This window comes from Hordeum vulgare, chromosome 4H (assembly GCF_904849725.1).
Source record: "Hordeum vulgare subsp. vulgare chromosome 4H, MorexV3_pseudomolecules_assembly, whole genome shotgun sequence".
Classification (NCBI taxonomy): Eukaryota; Viridiplantae; Streptophyta; class Magnoliopsida; order Poales; family Poaceae; genus Hordeum; species Hordeum vulgare.
The window spans coordinates 376,367,753-376,389,638 of NC_058521.1; positions in this window are offsets into that span (position 1 = coordinate 376,367,753).

The window sequence follows — 21,886 nt, forward strand, 5'->3', positions numbered from 1 at the left end:
TTGAGCTTATTATGTCATTTAGGAGGAAGATACGCTATGTTATGAGCTAATCAAGGTTCTTGTGATGTTTTTACCTAACTAAGCTAATTATGTCATTTTGGAGCTAAAGTAGCTAATTATGTCATTTCGGAGCTAAATTAGCTAATTATGTCATTTTGGAGGATAATTAGTGTTGGAAATATGCCCTAGAGGCAATAATAAATTAGTTATTATTATATTTCGTTGTTCATGATAATCGTTTATTATCCATGCTATAATTGTATTGATTGGAAACACAAATACATGTGTGGATACATAGACAAAACACTGTCCCTAGTAAGCCTCTAGTTGACTAGCTCGTTGATCAAAGATGGACAAAGTTTCCTGACCATAGACAAGTGTTGTGACTTGATAACGGGATCACATCATTAGGAGAATCATGTGATGGACAAGACCCAAACTATGAACGTAGCATGTGATTGTGTCATTTTATTGCTATTGTTTTATGCGTGTCAAGTATTCATTCCTATGACCATGAGATCACGTAACTCACTGACACCGGAGGAATACCTTGTGTGTATCAAACCTCACAACGTAACTGGGTCACTATAAAGGTTCTCTACAGGTATCTCCGAAGGTGTCCGTTGAGTTAGCATGCATCAAGACTGGAATTTGTCACTCCGTGTGACGGAGAGGTATCTTGGGGCCCACTCAGTAATACAACATCACACACAAGCCTTGCAAGCAATGTGACTCAAGTGTGAGTCATGGGATCTTGTATTACAGAATGAGTAAAGAGACTTCTCGGTAACGAGATTGAAATGGGTGTAGGGATACCGACGATCAAATCTCGGGCAGGAATGTTATACGGGATTATATGAATCCTTGGCATAGAGGTTCAACCGATAAGATCTTCAGAGAATATGTAGGATCCAATATGGGAATCCAGGTCCCGCTATTGGATATTGTCCGAGGAGTGTCTCGGGTCATGTCTACATAGTTCTCGAACCCGCAGGGTCTACACACTTAAGGTTCGATGATGTTTTAGTATAGTTGAGTTATATGTGTGGTTACCGAATGTTGTTCGGAGTCTCGAATGAGATCACGGATGTCACGTGGGTTTCCGGAATGGTCCGGAGACGAAGATTGATATATAGGTTGGTTTCATTTTGTCACCGGAAAGTTCCGGGAATTGCCGACAGTTTACCGGGAGTGATGGATGGGTTTCTGGTGTTTACCAGGAGGGGCCCACCCACCCGGGAGTGAGCCCAAGGCCCTAAGGTGGTGCACCAAGACCTTAGTGGGCTGGTTGAGTCAGCCCAAGAGAGCTATGGCGCCACATGTAAAAATACCAAAGGAAAATAAAAAAAGGAAAGAGGGAGGTGGGAAGGAAGAGGAGGACTCCTCCTTCCCAAACCGAATTGGAGGAGGAGTCCTCCTCCTCCCTGGCGGCCGGCGCACCCTTGGGGCCCTTGTGCCCCAAGGCTAGACCCTCCGCTCCTCCTATATATATTGGTGGTTTAGGGCATTTTGAGACACAACTTTGCCACGTGCAACTCTAACCTATTCCACATAGTTTATCTCTAGATGGGATTTCTGCGGAGCTTGGGCGGAGCCCTGCAAGAGTAGATCATCACCACCACCGGAGAGCCGTCACACTGCCGGAGAATTCATCTACTTCTCCGTCTTGCTTGCTGGATCAAGCAGGCCGGGATCATTGTCGAGCTATACGTGTGCTGAATGAGGAGGTGTCGTCCGTTCGGTGCTAGATAGGGGCGGATCGTGGGACGGATCGCGAGACGGTTCGTGGGACGGATCGTGGGACGGTTCGAGGGACGTATCGTGAAGATGTTCCAGTACATCAACCGTGTTTCTTAACGCTTCCCGCTAAGCGATCTACAAGGGTACGTAGATCTAATCTCCTCTGATAGATGGACATCACCATGATAGGTCTTCGTGTGCGTAGGAAATTTTTTGTTTCCCATGCAACGTTCACAAACAGTGGTATCAGAGCTAGGTTCATGCGTAGATGTTATCTCGAGTAGAACACAAATGATTTTGTGAATGGTGATGTTCGATTTGCTGCCCTCCTTAGTCTTTTCTCGATTCGACGGTATTGTTGGATTGAAGCGGCCTGTACCGACATAACTCGTAAGCTTACGAGAGACTGGTTTCATCGATTGACATGCAACCTCGTTGCATAAAGATGACTGGCGGGTGCCTATTTCTTCAACTTTAGTTGAATCGGTTTTGACCGAGGCGGTCCTTGGAGAGGTTAAATAGCAATTTGCACATCTCCATTGGGGTTTTTGCGTAAGTAAGATGCGATCATACTAGATACCCATAGCAGCAACGTAAAACATGCAACAACAAATTAGAGGACGTCCAACTTGTTTTTGCAGGGTATGCTTATGATATGATATGGCCAATGACGTGATGTGATATATTGGATGTATGAGATGATCATGTTGTAATAGTTAATATCGACTTGCACGTCGATGCTACGGAACCGGTAAGAGCCATAGGGTTGTCTTTAAACTAAAGTTTGTGTTTGCAGATGTGTTTACTATATTGTTAGGTCGTAGCTTTAGTAGTAATAGCATAGATAGCACGACAACCTCGATGGAGGCACGATGATGGAGATCATGGTGTGGCGCTGGTGACAAGAAGATCATGCCGGTGCTTTGGTGATGGAGATCAAGAAGCACAAGATGATGGCCATATCATGTCACTCATGAATTGCATGTGATGTTAATCCTTTTATGCACCTTATTTTTCATAGAACGACGGTAGCATTATAAGGTGATCTCTCACTAAAATTTCAAGAAGAAATTGTGTTCTCCCCGATTGTGCACCGCAGCGACAGTTCGTCGTTTCGAGACACCACGTGATGATTGGGTGTGATAGACTCAATGTTCACATACAACGGGTGCAAAACAGTTGCACCCGCGGAACACTCAGGCTAAACTTGACGAGCCTAGAATGTGTAGACATGGCCTCGGAACACAAGAGACCGAAAGGTCGAGCATGAATCGTATAGTTGATATGATTAGCATAGAGATGCTTACCACTGAAGCTATACTCTACTCACGTGATGATCGGACTTGAGTTAGTGGATCTGGATCATGTACCACTCAAATGACTAGAGGGATGTACTTTTTGAGTGGGAGTTTATTAAGTAATTTGATTAGTTAAACTCTAATTATCATGAACATAGTCAAAACGTCTTTGCGAATTATGATGTAGCTTGCGCTATAGCTCTACTGTTTTTTATATGTTCCTAGAGAAAATTTAGTTGAAAGATGATAGTAGCAACTTTGTGGACTAAGTCCGTAAAACTGAGGATTGTCCTCATTACAGCGAGAAGGTTTATGTCCTTAATACACCACTTGGTGTGCTGCACCTCGAACGTCGTCTGTGGATGTTGCAAACATCTGACATACACGTTTTTTATGACTACGTGATAGTTCAGTGTGTAATACTTAATGGCTTAGAAGCAAGGCGGTGAAGATGTTTTGAAACGTCACAGAACATAAGAGATGTTCTAAGAGATGAAATTGAGATTTCGTGCTCGTTCCCTTGTTGAGAGGTATGATACCTCCGACAAGATTCTTTGTCTACAAAGTAAAGGAGAAAAGCTCAATCGTTGAACATATGCTCAGATTGTCTGAGTACGACAATCGCTTGAATCAAGTTGGAGTTAATCTTCCAGGCGAGATAGTGATGGTTCTCCAAAGTCACTGCCACTAAGCTGTTAGAGCTTCGTGATGAACTATAACATATCAAGGATAGATATGATGATCCTTGAGCGATTCGCAATGTTTGACACTGCGAAAGTAGAAATCAAGAAGGAGCATTAATTGTTGATGGTTAGTAAAAGCACTAGTTTCAAGAAGGGCAAGTCCTAGAAGGGATACTTCATGAAACGGCAAACCAGTTGCTGCTCTAATGAAGAAACCCAAGACTGAACCCAAACCCGAGACTAAGTGCTTCTGTTATGAGGGGAGCGGTCAGTGAGGCGAATCTACCCTAGATACTTGGTAGATGAGAAGGCTGGCGAAGTCAACAGATGTATATTTGATATACATGATATTGATGTGTACTTTACTAGTACTCCTAGTAGCACGAGGGTATTAGATACCGGTTCGATTGCTAAGTGATTAGTAACTCGAAATAAAAGCTACGGGATAAACGGAGACTAGCTAAAGGCAAGGTGACGATAAGTGTTGGAAGTGTTTCCAAGGTTGATGTGATCAAACATCGCAAGCTCCCTCTACCATCGGGATTAGTGTTAAACCTAAATAATTGTTATTTGGTGTTTGCGTTGAGCATGAACATGATTGGATCGTGTTTATTGCAATACGATTATTCAATTAAATTTGCTTGAATAATTACCTTCAATGGTTTATTAAATCTCGATCGTAGTGTTACACATGTTCATAATATTGGTGCCAAAATGTACAAAGTAATAATGATAGTACCACTTACTTGTGGCCCTGCCGCTTGAGTCATGTTGGTGTAAAATGCATGAAGAAGCTCCATGCTGATGGATCTTTGTACTCACTCATTTTGAAACGTTTAAGACATGCAAACCATACCTGTTGGTATAAACGCATGAAGAAACTCCATGCAGTTGGATCGTTTGGACTCACTTGATTTTGAATCACTTGAGACATGCAAAATCATACCACATGGAACAAGAAAGTAACTTGTTGGATGCAGTACATTTTTGATGTGTGCAGTCCAATGAGTGCTGAGGCACGCAGTGGATATCGTTATGTTCTTACTTCACTGATGATTTGAGTAGATACATGAGTATTTACTTGATGAATCACAAGTCTGAAACATTGAAAAGTTCAAAGCTATTTCAGAGTAAAGATCATCGTGACAAGAGGATAAACTGTCTACGATATGATCATAGAGATGAATATCTGAGTTGCAAGTTTTGGTACACAGTTAAGACAATGTGGAAATTGTTTCATAGTTCATGCCACCTAGAACACCATAGTGTGATGGTGTGTCCGGACGTCATAGCCGTGCCCTATTTGATATGGTGCATACTATCATGTCTCTTATCGAATTACCACTATCGTTTATGGGTTATGCATTAGAGACAACTACATTCACTTTAAATAGGGCACAGCGTATTTCTGTTGAGATAACACAGTATAGACTATGGTTTGGAGAAACCTAAGCTGTCGTTTCTTTAAAGTTTGGGGTTGCGATGCTTATGTGAAAAAGTTTCAGTCTGATAAGCTCGAACCCGAAGCAGATAAATGCATCTTCATAGGATATCCAAAATAGTTGGGTACATCTCCTATCTCAGATCCGGAAGCGAAGTGTTTGTTTCTAGAAACGGGTCCTTTATCGAGGAAAGGTTTCTCTTGAAAGAATTGAGTGGGAGGGTGGTGGAACTTTATGAGGTTAGTGAACCGTCACTTCAACCAGTGTGTAGCAGGGCGCAAGAAGTTGTTCTTGTGGCGCCTACACCAATTAAAGTGGAAACTGGTGATGGTGATCATTGAGCTTCGGATCAAGTTACTACAAACCTCGTAGGTCGACAAGGTCGCGTACTACTAAAGAGTGGTACGGTAACCTTATCTTGGAGGTCATGTTGTTGAACAACAATGAACGTACGAGCTATGAAGAAGCGATGGTGGGCCTGGATTCCGACAAATGGCTGGAGGCCATGAAATCCGAGAGAGGATCCATGTATGAAAACAAAGTGTAGACTTTGGAAGAACTACTTGATGGTCGTAGGTCTGTTAAGTAAAGATGGATCTTTAAAGGGAAGACACACGATGATGGTGAAAAGTCACCATTAAGAAAAGCTCGACTTATCACAAAGATGTTTCCGACAAGTTCAAGGAGTTGACTATGATGAGACTTTCTCACTCGTAGTGATGCTAAAAATCTGTTGGAATTATGTTAGCAATTGCTGCATTGTTTGTGAAATATTGCACATAGGATGTCAAAACACTGTTTCCTCGACGTTTTCCTTGAGGAAAGGTTGTATGTTATACAACCAGAAGGTTTGGTCAATCCTAAGGATGCTAACAAGTATGCAAGCTCCAGGGATCCTTCTATGGACTGGTGCAAGCATCTCGGAGTTGGAATATACGCTTTGATGAGATGATCAAAGTTCAAAGAGTTGGAATATATCTTGGTTTATACAACGTTTATGAGAAACATGTTTTACAAATAAGTGAGTGGGAGCACTATAGAATTTCTCATAAGTATATGTGGTTGACATATAGTAGATTGGAAGTAATGTAGAATTTCTGTGAAGCATGAAGGGTTGTTTGAAAGTAGTTTTTCAAAGGAAAACCTAGATAGAGCTACTTGAACATTGAGCAGCAATATCTATAGAGATAGATCAAAACGCTTAATACGACTTTCAATGAAATGCATGCCTTGACAAGTTTTTGAAGGAGTTCGAAATAGATCAGCAAAGAAGGAGTTATTGGCTGTGTTGTAAGGTGTGAAGGCCATCCTGCCGGGGAAACTTCCCTCCCGGAGGGGGAAATCGTCGCCATCGTGAACACCAACACTCCTCTCGTCGGAGGGGACTCATCTCCATCAACATCTTCATCAGCACCATCTCATCTCCAAACCCTAGTTCATCTTTTGTAACCAATCTCCGTCTAGCGACTCCGATTGGTACTTGTAAGGTTGCTAGTAGTGTTAATTACTCTTTGTAGTTGATGCTTGTTGGATTACAAGGTGGAAGATCATATGTTCAGATCCTTAATTATATTCAATACCTCTCTGGTCATGAACATAATTATGCTTTGTGAGTAGTCACTTTTGTTCCTGAGGACATGGGATAAGTCTTGCTATAAGTAGTCATGTGAATTTGGTTTTCGTTCGATATTTTGATGCGTTGTATGTTGTCTTTCCTCTCGTGGTGCTATGTGAACGTCGACTACATAACACTTCACCAATTTGGGCCTAGAGGAAGGCATTGGGATGTAATAAGTAGATGATGGGTTGCTAGAGTGACAGAAGCTTAAACCCTAGTTTATGCGTTGCTTTGTAAGGGGCTGATTTGTATCCACTAGTTTAATGCTATGGTTAGACTTTGTCTTAATTCTTCTTTCGTAGTTGCGGATTCTTGCGAGAGGGGTTAATCTTAAGTGGGATGTTTGTCCAAGTAAGGGCAGCACCCAAGCACCGGTCCACCCACATATCAAACTATCAAAGTAGCAAACGCGAATCATATGAACATGATGAAAACTAGCTTGACAGAAATTCCCATGTGTCATCGGGACCGATTTACCTCATATAAGAGTTTGTCCAGGCTTGTCCCTTGCTACAAAATGGATTGGGTCATCTTACTGCACCTTTGTTACTATTGCTACTTGCTACTCGCTATGAATTATCTTATCACAGAACTATCTGTTACCAACAATTTCAGTGCGTGCAGAGAATACCTTGCTGAAAACCACTTGTCCGTTCCTTCTGCTCCTCGTTCGGTTCGACACTCTTACTTATCTAAAGGACTACGATAGATCCCCTACACTTGTGGGTCATTAGTTGGCCCTTGCTGATATGGAGAAAATGAAGGCTGATCACCAAAAATTTGAGAAGAAAGCCAATGTTGAACAAGCCGCCATCAAGAAGCAGGCGGAACAAGCCGAGGAAAAGCTAGAAGCCGCCCTACAAGAGCTCTCCGGGTTAAAAAAAACATATCTCCAAAATGACCCAAGCCATCTTTGGTAAGGATCAATTCCCTTCATCGGAAAGAAAAGCCACAATTTAATCTACAAATACTAATTGTCACAGTTTATCCTTTGTAGGTCCGCGAGCCGCCAATCTCCAAGACGACTACATCATGAAGCTGAAGGCAATTTACACCTTTACAGAGCAGCTGTATACGGGAAGCATGATGATGATGAAGGCGGTGATGGGCAACAAGGAGCCCATTAAATCCATCAAGAATATGTCGGGTTGCATGTCAACGTTGCTACCCCAAATAGATGAACTAAAGAGGTCAGCCGCCCGCAAGGGAGCTCTAACTACCCTAAGTCGGTGCCTGGCCTATGCTCCTGAACTCAAGCCAAAGGAGGTAGCTGCTGGTTATCCTGAACTGAAAGATCACGAGTTAGAGTTCACCGAAGAAGATTACCACCAGGTTGTGAAAGAGTCTCGCACCGCGGTGACTCAACTAGCAGCCAACTTGGATTTGAACAAATACCAGGCTGCGTATGACGACAAAAATAAAAGGTGAATCCTCCTTTGTTCGAAGTTACCAGCCTGACTCCCCGCCGGCGCAAAAACTCCTTCGACTTTGAAGCAGATCTATGTGTCTTCCTGAACGATGAAGATGAATTTGTCGCCTTGTCCAAGTGCAATTGGAAACTGGGCGACTTACAAATCAAAGATGGAGAGAACTCAAGGCAGGGTGACCCGGAGGCGGCTTGAGGTTACTCAGCATGTAACAAGTTCTTCAAAAAACAATTTGATCTTTTTGTGACCGGGACATGACACCCGGTATGGCCGACTGAGCCATGTAATAGTTGTTAGGTTTCAGGGAAACAATCTTTCAGCCATGCCTTCTGCTTAACAATTCTGAACTGTTATCCATTTTGTGAATCATGAATCGCCTTTACCAATCCTAATGCTTGATAGTTAGGAAGTGTCATAATCTGACAGGAAAATTTTCTTCAACCTGTTTGCGTGGGAAAAGACCATAGACCGACTCAATGAGTTGCGGCAAGAGATAAACCATCCCTTTAGGGCATGGCGAGTTATTAACAAAGAGTCGGCTCAGTGAGTCACGACGAGTCATAAAAAGGTTTTACGAAACCTTGCAGCAGTGCCACGAAGATAGTCATAAAAATTTGTCGGCTCGATGAGCTACGACAGGATAGGACGAGTTTGCAAAACTCTATTGCTACCCAAGAAGGCTTTTGCAACAGCCCAAGCTATTTAGACCGGCTGATCAGGCGCGAGTCAAGCTTCAGTGAAGCAGGTTTAGTGAACCAATGGTTTCTCTATTTTCCATGTGTGGCTCTGGCCGATATCTTTCATGTTTTAACCTAGGCGAGTTCAGGGTCCAAAAAACGGATTGACTCGCCCAGAGTACATGGGTCCATAGGGCGACTCGTCCAACACATAGTCCAGTATAACCATTTGTAATGCGGTAATTTTTCGCTAGCCAAGAGGGTATTCAGGCTAAACTTAGTGAGTGGAAGCCCCCAAGTGACCTGTGATTAGGGAAAAGTTGGGCATAGGATTGCAGAAGCATTTATGCTCTTACTGCAAAATGACTTGGGAACTAGTAGCCCCCAAGTAAGTCGGCTTAATTCTCAAAATCATATAAGGTGCCCATGTTTGAACCATGCGATGTGGCAACTTTGGTCCTCTTTGGCTTACCAGTACCCAGTTTTGAAATAAGTGCAGCATGGCGACTTATGCTCTTTGGCACTGATAGCATCCATGCTTGGACGACTTTATGGAACAATAAAGACTCATACTTTCAAGAAGTTGAAACGGCAAAGGACCCCGAAGTTCATGGGTGCCGACTTTATTCCTTTATAAATAAAAGATTACGAGTTTTGAGATTTGCAGAAAAGAAAGGAGCCCATGGCTCTAGGTGTAGTAAGGCCGCAAGTGGGCAATATTCCAGGGGTGAGTTGTCTCAACCTCTATCGTTGGCCTATTAGGGCGAAGATCCACCAAGTAGTATGAACCGTTCCGTAGATTCTTGCTGATGACAAACGGTCCTTCCCATGGAGGTGAAAATTTATGCATACCAGTGTGGTCTTGAATCAACCGTAGCACTAAGTCACCCTCTTGAAAAGTCCGGCTCTTGACGCGGCGGCTGTGATAGCGTCGCAAGTCCTGTTGATAGATCGTCGATCGTGATGCAGCCAAGTCTTGCTCTTCCTCCAAAGCATCCAACGAATCTTGACCCACCTACTCGTTGTCCTGTTCCACATAAGCAGCGACTCGTGGTGAATCATGTCTAATGTCACTTGGTAATACAGCCTCTGCCCCGTAGACCAGGAAAAAGGAGTAAAACCAGTAGAGCGATTTGGGGTGGTCCTGATACTCCATAAAACTGAGGGTAATTCTTCAACCCAACAACCTGGGGTACGCTCCAGAGGTACCATAAGCCGGGGCTTGATTCCTCACAATATTTTCTGATTCGCCCTTTCTGCGTGTCCTTTAGACTGGGGGTGTGGGACTACAGAAACGTCAAGCCATATATGCTCCCTTCCACAAAACTCTTGCATTGCGCCCTTTGATAGATTAGTACCATTGACAGTAATGATACTATGAGGGTATCCGAACCGGAAGATCAACTTTTTCAAGAATTTGACAGTTGTGTCTGCATCACAGCTACTAACTAGTTCTGCTTCAACACACTTGGTGAACTTGTCAACCGCCACCAATCGGTGAGTCTTTTTGTTGGAAGACATTTTGAAAGGACCAACCATGTCCAGCCCCCAGACCGCAAGCGGCCAAGTAATTGGAATCATCCGTAATTCCTGAGCCTGCACATGCATCTGGCGTCCAAATTTTTGGCAACCATCACATCGGCGAACTATATCTTCAGCATGTGCATGAGCCGTCAGCCAATAAAACCCATGCCTAAACGCTTTGGAAACCAAGGAGCATGACCCGGCATAATGACCACAGTCGCCTGCGTCAATTTCATTGAGAATCATACACCCTTCCTCGGAAGAGACACACCTTTCAAATACTCCTGAAGTGCTTCGCCTGTGCAACTCGCCGATATGTATGACCATGGATTTGCATCGACGGACGATTTGGCGAGCTAACAACTCATCCGTGGGAACTCGCCTCGTGTGAGATATGATGAACCACAAGTATAGGGGATCAATCGTAGTCCTTTCGATAAGTAAGAGTGTCGAACCCAACGAGGAGCAGAAGGCTCTGATAAACGGATTTCAGCAAGGTAATAACTGCAAGCATTGAAAGTAGCGGTAACAAGTGATTGTGTAGCGAGGTGAAACGTAGGAAGCAAAGAGTAACAAGAAACAAGTAGTAGCAACGGTGCAGCAAGTGGCCCAATCCCTTTTGTAGCAAGGGACAAGCCTGGACAAAGTCTTATAGGAGGAAAAATGCTCCCGAGGACACACGGGAATTTCTGTCATGCTAGTTACATCATGTTCATATGATTCGCGTTCGTTACTTTGATAGTTTGATATGTGGGTGGACCGACGCTTGGGTACTGCCTTTACTTGGACAAGCATCCCACTTATGATTAACCTCTCTCGCAAGCATCCGCAACTACAAAAGAAGAATTAAGACAAATTCTAACCATAGCATTAAACTAGTGGATCCAAATCAGCCCCTCACGAAGCAACGCATAGACTGGGTTTAAGCTTCTGTCACTCCAGCAACCCATCATCTACTTACTACTCCTCCCAATGCCTTCCTCTAGGCCCAAATATGGTGAAGTGCTATGTAGTCGACGTTCACATAACACCACTAGAGGAGAGGACAACATACAACATATCAAAATACCGAACGAATATCAAATTCACATACTATTATTAACATGACTTATCCCATGTCCTTAGGAACAAAAGTAACTACTCACAAAACATAATCATAATCATGATCAGAGGTGTAATGAATAGCATCAAGGATCTGAACATAAACTCTTCCACAAAGTAATCCAACTAGCATCAACTACAAAGAGTAATCAACACTACTAGCAACCTTACAAGTACCAATCGGAGTCGCGAGACAAAGATTGATTACAAGAGATGAACTAGGGATTGGAGAGGAGATGGTGCTGATGAAGATGTTGATGAAGATGCCTCCCCTCCGACAAGAGGAGTGTTGGTGATGACGATGGCGACAATTTCCCCATCTGGGAGGGACGTTTCCCCGGCATAATCGTCCTGCCAGAGCTCTAGATTGGATCTGCTCAAGTTCCGCCTCGTGGCGGTGACGAAACCACGAAAAAGCTCCCTATTGATTTTTTTTCCAGACCAGGACGCTTCATATAGCAAACAGGGGGGCTAGTGGGCCTTCAGGCAGCCCACAAGCTTGCCCACCGCCACCAGGGGGGATGGTGGCGGAGTGGGGGCTTGTGGGGCCCTGGTGGCCCCCCTTCGGTAGTTCTTTCGCCTAGTATTTTTAATATAATCCAGAAAAAATCCACGTAAATTTTCAGGGAATTTGGAGATGTGCAGAATAGTGGACTAGGATTTGCTCCTTTTCCAGTCCAGAATTCCAGCTTCCCGAATTCTCCCTCTTCAAATAATCCTTGCAAAATAAGAGAGAAAAGGCATAAATATGGTACCCCAAGTAATATAATAGCCCAAAAAGCAGTAAATATCAACATGAAAGCATGATGCAAAATGGATGTATCTACTCCCCCAATCTTAGACCTCGCTTGTCCTTAAACATGTCCACATGTTTGGGGACGAAGGTGTCGATAAAACATAATACGGACATGAGGGCATCCTGATCACACATAGAACAGGAATACATCATAAAGATTCTTATGGGAAAGTAACAATTCCATCACAAAGCAAAGCATGAAGCAAAAACCTTACCGAGAAGTAACCAACAATAGTCCATAGTCATTGAAGCAATTGCAATTTATCACAACATCAGAAAGAGTCAAATAAGAGCTTGTAAGGCAAACCCACATACTCAATCATCTCTTTTGTTTTCCACAATTGTTACAACTCACGTGGTAGTCATGGTATCAAAGTTTCAGCTGGACACAGAGGAAGATAGGGGCTTATAGTTTTACCTCCCAACCATTTACCTCAAGGGTAAAGTCAACAACAATAAAGCATGAATACTCAACTCCAAGTTGATATATGAATATAGATCTTTCCCAAGCATGTGATGGTAGCCAAGACAAAGGCCAAAAGGGAATTGGTGATGATCACCATGACTCTTACAAGGGTAAAAAGTAAAGGTACAAGATAGGCCCTTCGCAGAGGGAAGCAGAGGTTGTCATGCGCTTTTGAGGTTTGAATGTGTGTCCTCTTAGTGCGGAGGAACGTCACTTTATATTGCCTCCTGTGATAAAGAACTTTATTATGCAGTCTGTCGCTTTTATGTCTTCCTCATCACAGGTTCGTACAAAGCTTATTGTCCACACACTAATAGAGAATATATATTAGAGAGAAATTTTTATTGCTTGCACCGATGACAACTTACTTGAAGGATCTTATTCAATCCATAGGTAGATATGGTGGACTCTCATGGCAAAACTGAGTTGGAGGTTTATGGATGCACAAGTAGTATCTCTACTTGGTGCGGGAGTTTTGGCTAACATGAGGTGGAAGCAATCGTCACATGCTAAGGGATCTCTAATCATATAACATTGTTTGGAACCAAGCAAACACAATTCATTATGTTGTCTTCCTTGTCCAACATCTACTCCTAGGCATGTAATAGTTTGGTGAGTGCTCACAATTGTAAAAAGTGTCTAAGATGATATATTTATATGTGAACCTCTCTTTCCTTATTACTTCTTATTAATTGCAACAATGACTGAGGTCTATGTTGATTTATTCTCAACAAGTTTCAATCATCATACTTGTCATATGTGAAGTTATCACTATCCATAAGATCGTCTCATGATCTTTCATGCTATCGTTCTTTTCATACTTTTTGATCATGGCACACAGCAAAGCCCTGGACTAAGACACTCTTTATTATATAGCTCGTAAGCTCGAATATATCGGGGGAGAGACAAAATCAAAAGACTCAAACTAAAAACTAAAGACTTATTCCTCTAATAGAAGAAATAAAAACTAAAAAGGAAAGAACTAAAACAAAGGTAAAAGCAAAAGATATAAAGGTGATACGATACCGGGGCAACTCCCCCAAGCTTGGAAGAAGCCAAGGGGATTGCCCATACCAATGCTTAGTTGTCTTCCTTTGGTGGTGATGGTGGTGTTGTTGCCTCCTTTGATTCCAAGAGAGCTATCAATCTTTGATTTATACCTTTGAGATCTGTGACATGGTTTTCTAGCAAAACAACTTCACGTGGAAGAGAAATATTGTGAGAACGAGTTGTTTCGCAAAACCTCAAGAGTTCAATCAAGGATTGAGACAACACTTGGAGGAAGGGTTGGAGAAAATCTACTCCTTCAACGTCTTCAATGTTGAACATAGGTTAAACTTCCTCCCTAGCTTGGGTTTTCTCCTAAGCTTGGTCTCTGGCTTCCGTGACTTCTACTCTTTTCAGATCAGCATCTACTTCCTCGTGAACTTGGTGAAGATCATTCTCCCCAACAGATTCCTGACACATATTTGCTCTAAATCTGCGACAGACAACAAGCTCGAAACGAAAACAGAGGAAAACTACGCGATACGGAGATCAAAACCTTCGTGCGACTATATATTGATTTTTCTGGGCTAGAAAGATTCCTCCGCAAGAAAACGGAGTCCGGGAGGCACACGAGGTGCCCACAAGCTTGCCCACCGCCACCAGGGGGGTGGTGGCGGAGTGGGCCCTTGTGGCTTCCTCGTTTGCTCTCCGGACTACCTTTTATTTTTCTAATTTTCCAAAAATTCCAAAACTGAGGAAATTTCCTATTGGAAAAGTATCGGAGTCCAATTTCTTGCCGAAACAGATACATCTTCGTTTTCAAGGTCTGAAACAGGCTGATAAACATCCCTTATGTACTCCTCTAGAGTTATGACATTGACGATATTGGTCTCAACATTTATGGGAGTACCAGAGATGTAATGCTTGATTCTTTGCCCATTTACCACTCTAGGAAAATTTCCTTCCGTGTTATTGAGTTTGATGGCACCGGAATGATATACTTCCTCGACAACATAGGGACCTTCCCATTTAGAGAGAAGCTTGCCTGCAAAGAATCTCAAACGAGAATTGTATAGCAAGACATAATCACCTACATTGAACTCTCGTTTCTGTATTCGTTTGTCGTGCCATTTCTTAACCTTCTCCTTGAACAACCTGGCATTCTCGTATCCTGGGCTCTCCATTCATCCGACGAGCTGATATCAAACAACCGCTTCTCATCGGCAAGTTTGAAATCAAAGTTGAGCTCTTTGATTGCCCAATAATCTTTGTGTTCTAGCTCAAGAGGTAAATGACAGGCCTTACCGTAAACCATTTTATACGGTGACATGCCCATGGGATTCTTATAAGCAGTCCTATAAGACCATAGTGCATCGTCAAGTTTGCTAGACCAGTTCTTTCGAGATCTATTGACGGTGTTTTGTAGGATCAACTTGATCTCCCTATTACTCAACTCAACTTGACCACTGGACTGAGGATGATAAGGAGATGCAACTCTATGATTGACATCATACTTAGCTAGCATCTTGCGGAAAACACCATTAATGAAGTGTGAACCGCCATCAGTCATCAAGTATCTAGGGACTCCAAATCTTGGGAATATGACTTGTTTAAGCATCTTAATAGAGGTGTGATGATCAGCATTTTTAGTGGGGATAGCTTGTACCCACTTAGTAACGTAATCCACATCAACTAAGATGTGAGTGTACCCATTGGAACTCGGGAAGGGTCCCATATAATCAAAGCCCCGGACATCAAATGGTTCAATGACAAGTGAATAGTTCATAGGCATCTCCTGACGCTTACTGATGTTCCCTATCCTTTGGCATTTGTCACAAGACAAGACAAACTTACGGGCATCCTTGAAGAGAGTGGGCCAATAGAAACCTGATTGCAATACCTTATGGGCAGTTCTATCTCCAGCATGGTGTCCTCCTTAGGCTTCGGAATGACACTTCTGCAGGATCTGTCCCTGTTCATTTTAAAGCACACAACGTCTAATAACACCATCTACTTCTTCCCTATAAAGGTGAGGATCATGCCAAAAGTAGTGTCTCAAATCAAAGAAGAATTTGTTCTTTTGCTCATAGGTGAAACTGGGTGGTATGTATTTGGCTACGATATAGTTTGCATAATCGGCATACCACGGTGCACTAAGTGAAGTGCGGATGACACTTAATTGCTCATCAGGAAAGCTGTCATCAATAGGTAGTGGGTCATCAAGGACATTCTCTAGCCTAGACAAGTTATCTTCTACAGGGTTATCAGCACCCTTTCGGTCAACGACGTGCAAATCAAATTCCTGTAGCAGGAGAACCCATCTGATCAGCCTAGGCTTAGCGTCCTTCTTCTCCATAAGGTACTTAATAGCAGCATGATCAGAGTGAATAGTGACTTTGGAGGCAACTATATAGGATCTGAACTTTTCACATGCAAACACGACTGCTAAAAATTCCTTCTCCGTAGTGGCATAGTTTCTTTGGGCACTGTCTAGAGTTTTACTAGCGTAGTGAATGACATTCAACTTCTTGTCAACTCTTTGTCCTAGAACAGCACCAACAGCGTAATCACTAGTGTCACACATGATTTCACAGGGCAAGTTCCAGTCAGGTGGTTGAACAATAGGTGCAGTTATCAAAGCCTTCTTAAGTATTTCAAAGGCTTCCTCACAATCCTCATAAAAAACAAAAGGAACATCCTTCTGCAAGAGGTTGGTAAGAGGCTTAGAAATCTTAGAGAAGTCTTTAATGAACCTTCTATAGAAACCAGCATGACCTAAGAAACTTCGTATACCTCTGATATCTGTGAGGCAAGGCATTTTCTCAATTGCATCAACCTTAGCCTTATCAACTTCAATGCTTCTCTCAAAAAATTTGTGTCCTAAGACGATACCTTCATTAACCATAAAGTGGTACTTCTCCCAATTCAAGACGAGGTTGGTTTCTTCGCATCTCTATAAGACTCGATCAAGGTTGCCGAGGCAATCATCAAAGGAAGACCCGTAAATGGAGAAGTCATCCATGAAAACCTCGACAATCTTTTCACAAAAGTCAGATAATATAGCCACCATACATCTTTGGAAGGTGGCAGGTGCATTACATAAGCCAAAAGGCATACATCTATAGGAAAAGGTACCGAAAGGGCAGGTCAAAGTGGTTTTCTCTTGATCAGATTGTGCAATAGGTATAAACATGAATAACCGTCTAGAAAGCAGAAGTGTGTGTGTTTTGATAGCCTTTCTAGCATTTGGTCGATGAACGGCAAAGGATAATGATCTTTCCTGGTTGCCTTGTTCAGTTTCCGGAAGTCTATCACCATTCTATAGCCGGTAATAATCCGTTGTGGGATTAGTTCATCCTTATCATTAGGAACGACGGTGATAACACCCTTCTTAGGTACGCAATGTACTGGACATACCCAATCACTATGAGAAACAGGATAAATGATTCCTGCTTCCAGAAGCTTTAATATTTCTTTTCTAACGACCTCTTTCATCTTAGGATTTAATCTCCTTTGATGATCAGCAACTGGTTTAAACTCACGATCGGTTTTAATCTTGTGCTGACATAGAGTAGGACTAATACCCTTAAGATCATCAAGAGTATATCCAATAGCAGCGTCGTGCTTCCTCAGAGTTTTTAGTAACTTCTTCTCTTCGCGCTCTGAGAGGAGATCACTAATAATGACATGATATATCTCCTTCTCATCAAGATAGGCATACTTAAGAGTATCAGGCAACTGTTTAAGCTCTAACACAGGATCACCCTTTGGTGGGGGGGGATCCCCAAGCAGTTCAACAGGCAGATTATTCTTGAGAATAGGATGTTGTTCTAAGAAAATTCTATCTATCTCATCTCTCTCCTCCATATGCATATCATTTTCATGCTCAAGAAGATATTGCTCTAAAGGATCCGTAGGAGGTACGACAATAGAGGCAAGAGCAATGATTTCATCTCTACCAGACGACTCTCTTTCATGGGGTTGTCTTCCAAACTTGGAGAAGTTAAATTCATGAGACACACCCTCGAAACTTACTGTGACAGTCTGCTTAATGCAATCAATGTGAGCATAGACAACGTTGAGAAAGGGTCTACCAAATATGATGGGACAAAAGCTATCTTGTGCAGTACCAAGGACGAGGAAATCAGTAGGATACTTCGTCTTACCACACAGGACTTCTACCTCTCTCACAATTCCGAGAGGGCAGATAGTGTCTCTATTAGCTAGCGTAATAGTGACATCAATGGGTTCTAACTCAGCAGGTGCAATCTCGTCTTTGTTTTCATCATAGAGAGAATGGGGTATTGCACTAACACTAGCTCCCATATCACATAAACCATGGTAACAGTGATCTCCTATCTTAACAGAAACAACGAGCAGGCCAACTACAGGTCCGTGCTTGTCTTTCGCGTGAGGTTTAGCAATTCTAGCGGAGTCCTCACAGAATTTGATAACATGCCCATCTATGTCTTCGGCTAAGAGATCTTTGATAATAGCAAGACTAGGTTCAACTCTATTCTCCTCAAGGGGTGCAAGTGGTCTAATGTAACCCCTACGTATCACAGTTGGAGCTTTAGAATAATCCTTATCCTAGCAGGGTATGGTGGTTTCTCAGTGTAAGCACAAGGAACAACAGGATCACTAAAAGCTATGATTTTCTCCTCAACTAGATTGGTTTTGGCTATGTTGCTTTCTACAGGAGGATGATATTTAAACCACTTCTCTTTGGGAAAATCAACATGAGCAGCAAAAGATTCACATAGAGAAGCTACTATCTCAGAGTCAAGTCCATACATAGCGCTAAAATCTCTAGAAGTGTTCGTCTCAACAAAAGATTTAACGCAATCAAACTAGAAATTCATACCTGAGTCCTTACCTTCCTCGAGCTCCCAATCTTAAGAGTTGTGTTTGATTCTCTCCAATAAATTCCACTTGTGATCAATATCCTTCTTCATAAAAGAACCGGCACAAGAAGTGTCAAGCATGGTACGATCTTCATGAGAAAGCCGAGCATAAAAGTTTTGAGTGATGATTTCTCTCGAGAGCTCAGGATTGGGGCATGAATATAGCATTGATTTAAGCCTCCCCCAAGCTTGAGCTATGCTTTCCCTGTCACGAGGCCAAAAGTTATAAATAAAGTTCCGATCATGATGTACTAAATGCATATGATAGAACTTTTGATGAAATTCCAATTTCAACCGATTGTAGCCCCATGATCCAGCATCATCACATAGCCAATACCATGTCAACGCCTTATCCTTCAAATATAAAGGAAATACTTTCTTCTTTACCTCATCCTCGGGCAAACCTGCAAGCTTAAATAAACCACAAACTTCATCTACATAGATTAGATGAAAGTCTGGATGTGAAGATCCATCTCGTGTAAAAGGATTAGCCAGCAGTTTCTCAAGCATACACAAAGGAAATTCATAAAAGATATTTTCAGTAGGTACCTCAGGTTGAGGAGAAACTCCTCGTGCTTCCGTTCGTGGCGAAGATACCCCGAACAAACTCCTCAAAGGAAGAGTTTTCATAGTGACAAGTGACAATAAATTTCAGCACAGTATAAAGATGTTTCCTTACCAGTTTCGACTGACCAAAGGCGTTTCACTCCCTCGCAACGGCGCCAGAAAAGAGTCTTGATGACCCACAAGTATAGGGGATCAATCGTAGTCCTTTCGATAAGTAAGAGTGTCGAACCCAACGAGGAGCAGAAGGCTCTAATAAACGGATTTCAGCAAGGTAATAACTGCAAGCACTGAAAGTAGCGGTAACAAGTGATTGTGTAGCAAGGTTAAACATAGCAAGCAAAGAGTAACAAGTAACAAGTAGTAGAAACGGTGCAGCAAGTGGCCCAATCCCTTTTGTAGCAAGGGACAAACCTGAACAAAGTCTTATAGGAGGAAAAACGCTCCTGAGGACACACGGGAACTTCTGTCATGCTAGTTTCATCATGTTCATATGATTCGCGTTCGTTACTTTGATAGTTTGATATGTGGGTGGACCGGCGCTTGGGTACTGCCATTAATCGGACAAGCATCCCACCTATGATTAACCTCTCTCGCAAGCATCTGCAACTACAAAAGAAGAATTAAGACAAATTCTAACCATAGCATTAAACTAGTGGATCCAAATCAGCCCCTCACGAAGCAACACATAGACTGGGGTTTAAGATTCTGTCACTCCAGCAACCCATCATCTACTTATTACTTCCCAATTACTTCCTCTAGGCCCAAATATGGTGAAGTGTTATGTAGTCGACGTTCACATAACACCACTAGAGGAAAAGACAACATACAGCATATCAAAATACCGAACGAATATCAAATTCACATGACTATTATTAACATGACTTATCCCATGTCCTCAGGAACAAAAGTAACTACTCAGAAAACATAATCATAATCATGATCAGAGGTGTAATGAATAGCATCAAGGATCTGAACATAAACTCTTCCACCAAGTAATCCAACTAGCATCAACTACAAAGAGTAATCAACACTACTAGCAACCTTACAAGTACCAATCGGAGTCGCGAGACAAAGATTGATTACAAGAGATGAACTAGGGATTGGAGAGGAGATGGTGCTGATGAAGATGTTGATGAAGATGCCTCCCCTCCGACGAGAGGAGTGTTGGTGATGACGATGGCGACGATTTCCCCCTTCGGGAGGGATGTTTCCCCGGCAGAATCGTCCTGCCGGAGCTCTAGATTGGATATGCTCAAGTTCCGCCTCGTGGCAGTGGAAAAACCACGAAAAAGCTCCCTCTTGACTTTTTCCAGACCAGGACGCTTCATTTAGCAAAAGAGGGGGGCTAGTGGGCCTTCAGGCAGCCCACAAGCTTGCCCACCGCCACCAGGGGGTGGTGGCGGAGTGGGGGCTTATGGGGCCGTGGTGGCCCCCCTCCGGTAGTTCTTTTGCCCAGTATTTTTAATATAATCCAGAAAAAATCCACGTAAATTTTCAGGGCATTTGGAGATGTGCAGAATAGTGGACTAGGATTTGTTCCTTTTCTAGTCCAGAATTCCAGCTGCCTGAATTCTCCCTCTTCAAATAATCCTTGCAAAATAAGAGAGAAAAGGCATAAATATGGTACCACAAGTAATATAACAGCCCAAAAAGCAATAAATATCAACATCAAAGCATGATGCAAAACGGACGTATCAAGATACGCCATGTAGGGCATCGCCCAATCTGGGGTAGCATGAAGAGCCACCACAAGTTGAGACTCAGGGTCCGGCACCGCCAAATATTCCTCTGTAGGTAGCCTCACCGAGGGGTTATGTAACACATCCAAAATGACATTGGTGGGAACCGGCTTATGTTGTGAAACAAGGCGTGAAAGAGCATCTGCTGCTTCATTAAGTCGCCGATCGATGTGATCCACCTGATAACCATGAAAATGACCCACCACGTCCGGCACAGCTCGCCTGTAAGCCGCCATCAAGGGATCTCTAGAATCCCAAGTGCGAGAAACCTGCTACTACACTAGATCCGAGTCGCCCAAACATCTGACTCTAGTGAGATTCATCTCTTTGGCGAGTCACAACCCATGGAGCGGAGCTTCATATTCTGTTGCATTGTTGTTACATGGAAACATAAGTTGGAGGACATAGCAGAATTTGTCACGCTGAGGCGAACTTAACACCATGCCAACCTCCGAGCCTTCCAATTGCCTAGACCCGTCAAAATGGATGGTCCAGTATGTGTGATCGGGCTTGCCTTCTGGAATCTGCAACTCGGTCCATACATTGATAAAATCCACTAGTTCTTGAGACTTAATGGCCGTGCGAGGGGTATATCGCATGTGATGAGGTCCTAACTCGATGGCCCACTTAGCAATCCATCCAGTTGCTTCTCGATTTTGTATGATGTCACCAAGGGGGGCAGAACTGACCACCGTGATGGGATGCTCATGGAAGTAGTGTTTCAGCTTCCGACTCGCCATAAACACCCCAAAGACCAGCTTCTGCCAATGCGGGTAGCGTTGTTTAGAGAGGGTTAGGACTTCGCTGATAAAATATACTAGTCACTGAATCGGATATTCCTTTCCTTCTTCCTTCCACTCGACGACCACTGCCACGCTCTCTCCCTTGGAATTAGCCACGATGTACAAGAGCACAGG